This window comes from Benincasa hispida, chromosome 1, assembly GCF_027475165.1.
Source record: "Benincasa hispida cultivar pf3 chromosome 1, pf3_genome.v1.1, whole genome shotgun sequence".
Lineage (NCBI taxonomy): Eukaryota > Viridiplantae > Streptophyta > Magnoliopsida > Cucurbitales > Cucurbitaceae > Benincasa > Benincasa hispida.
In genome coordinates, this window is record NC_143478.1 from 87,133,195 (window position 1) to 87,141,972 (window position 8,778).

Sequence of the window (8,778 nt, forward strand, 5' to 3'; positions counted from 1 at the left end):
TTGTCACATGACATTTTTATTTTTTAAAAAATATTTTTTTCTATTTTTTTTCTTATGTGGTAGAGATATAGGGAGTCAAGAGTTAGGTGCAGCCTAGGCTACACCAAATCATTACTCTAATTTTTATGTCATTGGAGCTATATTCATTTTAACTCTCTTTATTTTCTCTTATAATTTACAAGCATACCCATTTTTTTATACCAACACAAACTATTAAGATCCCGTTTAGTAACATTTCATTTTTTGTTTTTATTTTTGAAAATTAAGCTGAGAACTAAAAAAACCGCTTTCAAAAAGTTGTTTTTATTTTTGGAATTTGACTAAGAATTCGATCATTGCATTTACCATTGCATTTAAGAAAAATGCAAATCGTTGTAAGAAATGTTGATGAAATAGATTTAATTTTCAAAAAGAAAAACAAAAAATCAAATAGTTATCAAACAAAGCATTCTTGTAGTAATCGAAAAAAAGATAGGAATAAAGTGAGTGTGGACCTCGTAAAATTTCCTAATTTAATGACTTGATTTTCGGGTTTTTTTAATTAAACAAATTTCGATTTGGCTTTGAATGTAAATTTTTCTTTAGAATAGATTTGAATGTACATTTAGCATATTGAATTTGGTATCATTTATGAAGTGGTCGAAAATCTGACTGTAGTTTTCAATTTTAGGCTTCACTTTTTATCTCCTAGTTAAGTAGCATTAAATGTGTAAAATACAAAATTATTATTTGTTTGTACTATTTAGAAGTCAGAACTAATAATGTGAAATTTAAATAAATAAATAGATGCCTAAAAAATGTTTAAATTAGTATTTAATTTAATTTATATTTCATTTTAGTCCTTAAAACTTTTAATTGTCTAATTTCAGTCAATATACTTTTTATAAATCTTAAATATAATCCTTCAAAATTAACTTTTATCTAAATTAATTGATTTTTATGGAAGTTTTGAAAATTTATAAAGTATCTTAAAAAAAAATAAATAAATAATAGCCAACAAGAAATCAAGTATATAGACTACTTTAAAATTAAATTGAGAAAGTAATAGTAGAGAAAGAAAAGATATGAAAGCTCCAAATAGACATAAACAAAGTAGATAGCAACAAAGGCATCTGACTCTTTCTTTCTCATCAATTCATGTCACTGGGCAGATTTATTTCAAACATATTTACTTTTACCCCTCACCTTCTCTGACAAATTATTAATAATATCAATTTGGATCCCTACTTTTTTTTTTTTTCCCTTTCTTTTTTGTCTCTCTCATATTATATTTTAATATTATTGATAAAGTTCATAGAATTGGATAATCTAACTCCATATTTAGAAGTAATTTTAAAATAGTTAAAATCACCGTAAAACATAAATTTAATTACTCCAAATAAATTAATATTTTATACTTTTTAACATAATTTTCATACTATTAAAATTAATTTTAAATGACCAAAATATTGAATGGTTTATAAATATAGAAAAATGAATCAAAATATTTATAAATTTAATAAAATGTCGATATTTTTATTATATTTAAAAATATTTTTAGTAATTTGACATTTAAAATAATTTTTATAAAACAATTTTCAAGTAATTATATGTTTCATTATCACCCCAAACATATATCCTAAAATAATTTACTTTTCACTAATTTTGTGTCATTTAAAAATAGAAATCCGTAATGAAAATTTTTTTCTATATTATCTCTTATTATTAGGATATATTTATCAAAATATATCAAACATTTCAAGATTGGAAACATGTAAAAAACTTTTTTTGGTTTTGAAAAATGATATTTTACTGAAAACATGTCGGTCATTTATGAAAACAAGCCTAATTGAAAAATAATGGCTTCTTTTTTTATGAAAAAAAGAACATTATCCAAGTAAAAACTTTTTTTTTATTTTTTTTAGATAATTGTAATTGGTAGCATTTTTAGGAATATAATCAAGTGTATAACATCATTTTAAAAAAAATTACGAATATAGTCGAGTCTATCAGCAATAGACTTCTATCGTTGATAGACTCTCAAGTCGATCAGTGATAGACTTCTATAGTCGATAAACGTTTAACAGTAATATGGTCTATCACCAATAGACTCCTACCAATAATATGATCTATCACTGATAGACTATTTAAATTTGATCATATTTGTAATTTGTTTACATTATGTTATATCTACTAATACTTTAGGTCTAATGTCTATATTTACAGGTGGTTTTTTTTTTAAAAAAAGTAATTGTTTTGATAAATTATATTTTCAATTACAATATCTTAATTACATATAAAATACAAATCAAATATTACATAGCTGTCTCTCAGTGCAAACAAATTTAAAAGATGCAAAACATTGATATTCAATTAACCAAAAAAAATTGGTAAATTATGTAAACTTTTGAAACAGTCAAGAAAAATATCAACAAAATATTCATATCAATAGATATTCAAAGAAAAATCATGAAAGTTATTTGAAATAAATAAATAAATAAAAAGGAGAAACATAAGAGAGAGAGAGGAAAGGGACAGGACAATGCAAGGTTTCACCAAACAACTCAATCTTTGCTGCAACATCCAATCCTTTCCCAAATACACAATATCAATAAACTCTCTTGTGGTTGTGGTGCAAAAAAATTATTTAATCAACATATGCAATTTAATTTCAATTATATATCTCAATATATGTATTTCTTTTTTCCAAGAATAAAAAAGAAGGGTATCTACTAAAAGAATTTGAAAAACATTTTTTTATTATCTATCAATAAGTATGTCACATTTGAGGGTCTATTTTCATTTTTTTTTTTTTTCATTTACTTCGATAGACAATAACATACCAATAATGCAGTTCTAAAAGAAAGTAATAGTTGTGTGCATTTGATACTTTAAGGGCCTACAAAATGTTGAATGTATGGTCGGTGTTTTAGTTGAAATTTCAAGTCTCGAATAGATTCAATCTCAAGAAAAAAGTTAAATGAAACCGAAATGGAAGACATTTAAAGAGAAAAAATTATAAATTTTTATGAGAAATTAACTAAATTTAGCAACTTGAAAGAGGGGGAGGGGGTAAAATGTAATAAATTGATATGGTGAATTGGGTTTTGGGATTTTTTTTCATGTTCTTTTTGTTCTTGGAGGCTGAAATATTGTATTGGGACAACGACAAGTAGTCCTTGGTAATAGCAATGCTACAATGGATTTGCTAAGTCGTGAGCCGACATGTCGTACCTATCATTTATACATTATTAATAAAATTGACCATTGTCAAAATCTTTTACCAAACTATCCAATATGCAATAATATAAACAGAATTTGGCTCCCAACTTTAATAACTTTCAATTTTGTACTATAAAAGAACTCTCAATTTGGTAAATTTAAGTCTTTGTTCAGGGTTATATCATACAAAACCCTCCAAGTTTACATAATTTACCAATTTTTTTTAGTACAACAATAATTTACCCATTTGTAAGTTAACCGCTCGATCAATATGATTATTAAATTTAAACACTTATTTCACTTACAGATTTGTTTATTTTGTTATCTATCTTTTAGATATTCTATTAGAATTTAAACAAAGTTTTGAAAATTAAAAAAAATAATAATAATAAATTTTTAATGCTCCATTAACTAATATTTTTCTTATAAATTTTCTATTTTTGAAATCTATGCTTGTTTTCTCTCTAATTTTTAGTTGTAGTTTTTTTCTTTATTTAAAAGAACTCTTGAATTGATCATCAAATTCTAAAAATAAAAAGTAATAGGTATCCGTGATATAGTAAGAAAGTAGATAACAAAATTTTGAAACTTATATGGTAGAGTTGTGTTGATAAAGCTTAAGTTTTAAAAATAAAGAAACTAAAGCTCCATTTTGTAACCATTTCGTTTTTTTTTTTTTTTGTTTTTTTTATAACTAAACCTATTTCATCCTCATTTCTTACAATAATTTGCATTTTTCTTAAATACAATGGTTGAGTTCTTAGTCAAATTCCATAAACAAAAACAAGTTTTTAAAAGTTATTTTTTTTTAGTTTTCAAATTTTGGCTTAGTTTTTCAAACAATTGGTAAAAAGTAAATAACAAAATAAAGGATTTGGAGATGGAAATAGTATCCATAGACTTAATTTTCAAAAATAAAAACAAAAAACAAAATGATTATAAATAAAATCTAAATAATTGCCAAATAAGACTTAAATAGTTATCAAATGAAGCATAATTTTTTTTAATTCGTTTTTTAGATTTTGGCCATGAAATCAAATGTTTTTCTTATAAAAGACAAGACCATTGTAAATAAATGATGAGAAAACCAGCATGATTTTGAAAAACTAAAAACAAGAAATAAAATGGTATAGTAACTACGTTTTTTGACACAAGTAAATTTTACATGCAAGAGTACAACTTTATAGGTCTAGAATATTTAAAAATTTCAATTTATTAGTTTATAACTGTGATATTCTGCTAACATTGTTAATAAAATTAAAGGACTCACAAAAGTATTATTTAGGTAAAATTGAGGTACCAGTCTACTATAGACTTCTCTATAATAGATTTCAGCATTTTTTTTATTGTTAATGTTTATTGAATAGTCTCTTTCATTGAAACTATTTAGTTGGATTTTCATTGGACTCAGATTTAATGTTTCATTCTTCATTTAATTAGATGAAAAATACCACTACTAATAATTAAAAAAAAAATTACAAATATACAAATATATGTGTGCCTAAATTATATATATATACTGTGGTTGGTAAAAGAAAAAGAAAAAAATACCCTAAAAAATAGAATCAAACATTTTTAAACATAATCATGCATACTAAAAGACTTATTTTCTAATTTAATTTCGATATTTTTTCCAATCAAGTTCTTGTTTCCTAAAAATTAAAAAACATCATGTAATATAAGAATGCATATAATTAACTATGTGATTATTCATGAGTTAATTTAAAGAGTTGACACAAATACTCATATAATTTTTTTTTAAAAAAATCACCAAGTTCATATTACATGCCAATCTTACCTATATAAGACTACAAACCCCATAATTGATTTTTTGATTTGTAATAACATATCTAATTCAAAAGTTTTTTTTTTTTTTTTTTTCTAATTGTAGAAGATGACCTACTTTGTTAATCATGGGCTTAATCGATATATTTCATCGCCAAATTTCCATATCATTGTGATAAATGTGTCATTTCTGAAATATTAAGGAAACATTAAGGCCAAAATTATATATGTGCCTTAAAGATAAGAAAATATAAAAATTAAAAAAAAATCGAATGAAAATTTAAGATAAATTAGAGGAAAAGAAAAAGGCAGTAGGAGATGTGTAAAATAAAATTTAAAAAAAAAAATTGTAAAATAGAGTAACATGAGTGAGTATCTATAAATGTTAATTATTCAATTATAGGGAAAGTAAATTGGTATTTTTTAAAAAGTTTTCATTTATTGGCTGTTGATTTGAAGTGTCCATTTCAAGACAGTAAGATTGGGAAACTTGAAATGACGTGTACAACAAGAGAAATGGGAGCTCCATTGTCCTCCCAAATTGGGAAACTTCATCCACCCATTTTTTTTAAAAAAAAAAATCTTTAATTTTTGGTTAAATTATAGGTTTTTTTTAGAAAAAAAGTATGTGATGGTTAATTTACGCTCAATTGACTGACAATCCACTTCATCCTATAATATTTAGGTGTCAATAACATTCATTAGATATTAAATCTTAAGTAGGTGAACACTATATTGAACCCACCTCAACTTCGTAACCCTTTATCAAGATCATGTCTCGTATTTACCATTATGTCAATTCATGATGTTTGATTAAATTATAATTTTAAGAGATTGTTTGGGACGCTGAATTGAAATAGAATGTCTAGAGTTTATATATATCTCGAGTTCATATGTCTGTGCTTGGGGTGCAGAATGAAGTTCATATGTCTCGGTATCTGATGTAATTTTTTGAACTCTAACTAAAATGCTTTTTTTTATTACTTTTTTTCTTTTATTTTGAAACCTTTTTATTTAATAATTCTATTCATTTTTGTATGAATAAAATATGGATTGCAATTTTTTTCTTTTAATATTTAAAACTTTTTTCTTTCTATCTTTAAAACTTTTTTCTTTCTTTCTTTATTTATCTTTTGGGTAATGAACAACAACTAACTCATTATATTTATTGTAGAAATATGGTTAAATAAAATGAGAAATTAAAGCGAAATCAAAACTTTTGATGCTAGCTAATTGTTCTCCATGAATTTCATTATTCATTTCCTCTAAATTTGGAGGATCATCATAGAACAAATTTATATTTTTCACTAATTTTTGTTGGAAAAAATTTCAGGAAAAAATTTCATTTTATGGTTTTTTTTGTTATATGTTACATAATTTTCAACTTTATATATAATTTTCGTCTAAATATTCTTAACACTCATTTGATATGTGAATTCATTACGTATAAATATTACATTTAATGTAAACAAAATAATATTTTTTATATAATCAACAACCCTATTACATACTTTAACAGTCATCATTTTTATACTAGTCGAAAGTGGTTGTTGAAGTTGATTATCGAAGATGATTTTTGCTAAATTTTGTAGTCGGAGCCTAAAGTAGGTCACATGAAGGTGTATTAGAGTTGGTTGTCAAAGTGTTATTGGAGTTGGTTGTCGAAGTGTCATTGGAGGTGGTTTTCGAATCTCGAAGTTGGTCGGGCGAAAGTGGCCGTTGAAGTTGATCATTGAAGATGATTTTCGCTAGAGATTGTAGTCGGAGGTGACCGTCGGAGCCCAAAGTTAGTCGCATGAAGGTGATATTAGAGTTGATTTTCGGAGTTTGTCTAGTCGTCGAAGCCTCAAGTTGGTCGTTGGAGTTGCTCATTCAAAGGTGATCATCGAAGGTGATTTCCATTGGAGTTCATAGTCAGAAGTGGTTGTCGAAGCTTACGAAGGTGGTTTTCGAAGTTGGTCATCGGAGTTTGTTGTCGGAGCCAACTGGTTGTCGGAGTTGGTAGTGCAAAGGTGATCGTCGGAGTTGGATCATCGAAGGTGGTTGTCGGAGGCCAGAATTGGTTTGTTCGAGTTAGTCGCACGAAGGTTATCGGAGCTCGAAGTTGGTCGCCGAAGCTGTCATTTGAGGTGGTTGTCGGAGTCCGGATTTCGTTGCCAGAATTTGTCATCGGAGGTGGTTGTCGAAGCAAGGAGTTGGTCATCGGAGGTGGTTGTTGGAGTCTGGAGTTAGGTCTCGGAGTGTGACAGTAGTCGATGGGTGGAGCTATTGAAAACATGAAAAGAATGGAGAATTGGGGTGAGTTGATAAAATAAACCAACTCAACTCCACTAATATTTAAAGTTGGTGGGCTAAACAATGAGTTTGTATATTATACCAGCTCAACTCAACTTATGTCGGTAAGCCAAATACCTCCTAATAATTATGTTTTAAAATGTCAATATTCATTTTATGTCATTTCAATTATTTTTAATTTAGTATCTACAACTAATTTGTTGTTAATTTTTTCAAACATTTTTTATTATCCCTAAACTTTAAAGGGTAAAGTTTGAAAGCATATCCCCATAGTATATCATCTTGCATATAAATTGGCATTATTATTTAACAAATTTCGATAAAAACTAATTATTTAAGATTTATTTAGAATACATAAATTAAAATTGGACATTAAAAATTATTGGAATGAACATTAAATATATCCCAAACTAGAACTAAAATAATATTTTAATTTTTTTATTAAATAATTTTTTTAAAAAAACAATTGAGTTTGATTTGAATATAACTCACATAACTTAAATTTACACCAACAACTAAGTGGTCAAAAGTTTGAAGTAATTAACTTCAAAATATTAGGTTGAACTAAAAAAACTAAACTAAGATTATAATCTTCTATTATTAAATAAAGAAAGATCACTTGTCAATAGTAAACTATAGATAAAAATCCAAGGAGAAGATTTTTTTTTTTTCTTTTTTAAGGAATGCATTTTTGGTCTAATAGAAACATTATTTAAAAGATAAGAAAGACTTTTAGTAAAAGGTAAAGCTACAAATCTAAATGCCAGTAGGCGAAGCTAAGGTCAACTGATTTATTTTTATCTAATTATGACATTTCTTTTTAAGAAGGAAAAAAAGAAAAAGAAAAAAAAAAAGAAAAAGAAAAAAAAAGAATAGCAAGTTTAGTGGTAGAAGTCATAGTCAAATTCTTTAGACACTGGTAGGTTCTAAAATGCATTTTCATCTCAGGATATCATTTTTTAAAATTTGAAGGAAAAAAAAAAGAAAAGGAAGATGCTACCTCAAAGTTTCTGACTAAAAAATAATAAAAAAAAAAAGTGTAATCATTTTAAATTTTATAACCATTTGACTATGAGCGAAAATCTAATCCAAGCTTCTAACTCAATGCAATCTGTTTCTTTAGCATAGATTTTTTTTTTCTCCTTTTAGGTGGGTTTGTTTCGAGAATTGAGATTAAATGGGTTAGACATCCTAAGTCTAACACTGGTTTGGGTTAAGGATCTAGGAGCTAAGACTACCTACTCGATTTTTTCATATACTATTAAAATTTATGAGTTACTTTTTTTTTTCCTCCTAATTTAATCTATGAAATTTGTTAGCCAACTTTCGGACGCTGTCTCTAGTGACCACCGATAGCTAGCCTCCGACAATCAATTCCGACAACCGACCTCTGGCCACCTCTTCTGATGACTCCACCGACGATTTTTTTTTTTAAAATCATTCCAAAGAGGCTGTGAGTTTAGTTACAATAATATTTTTTTAAAAATACACTTTCTC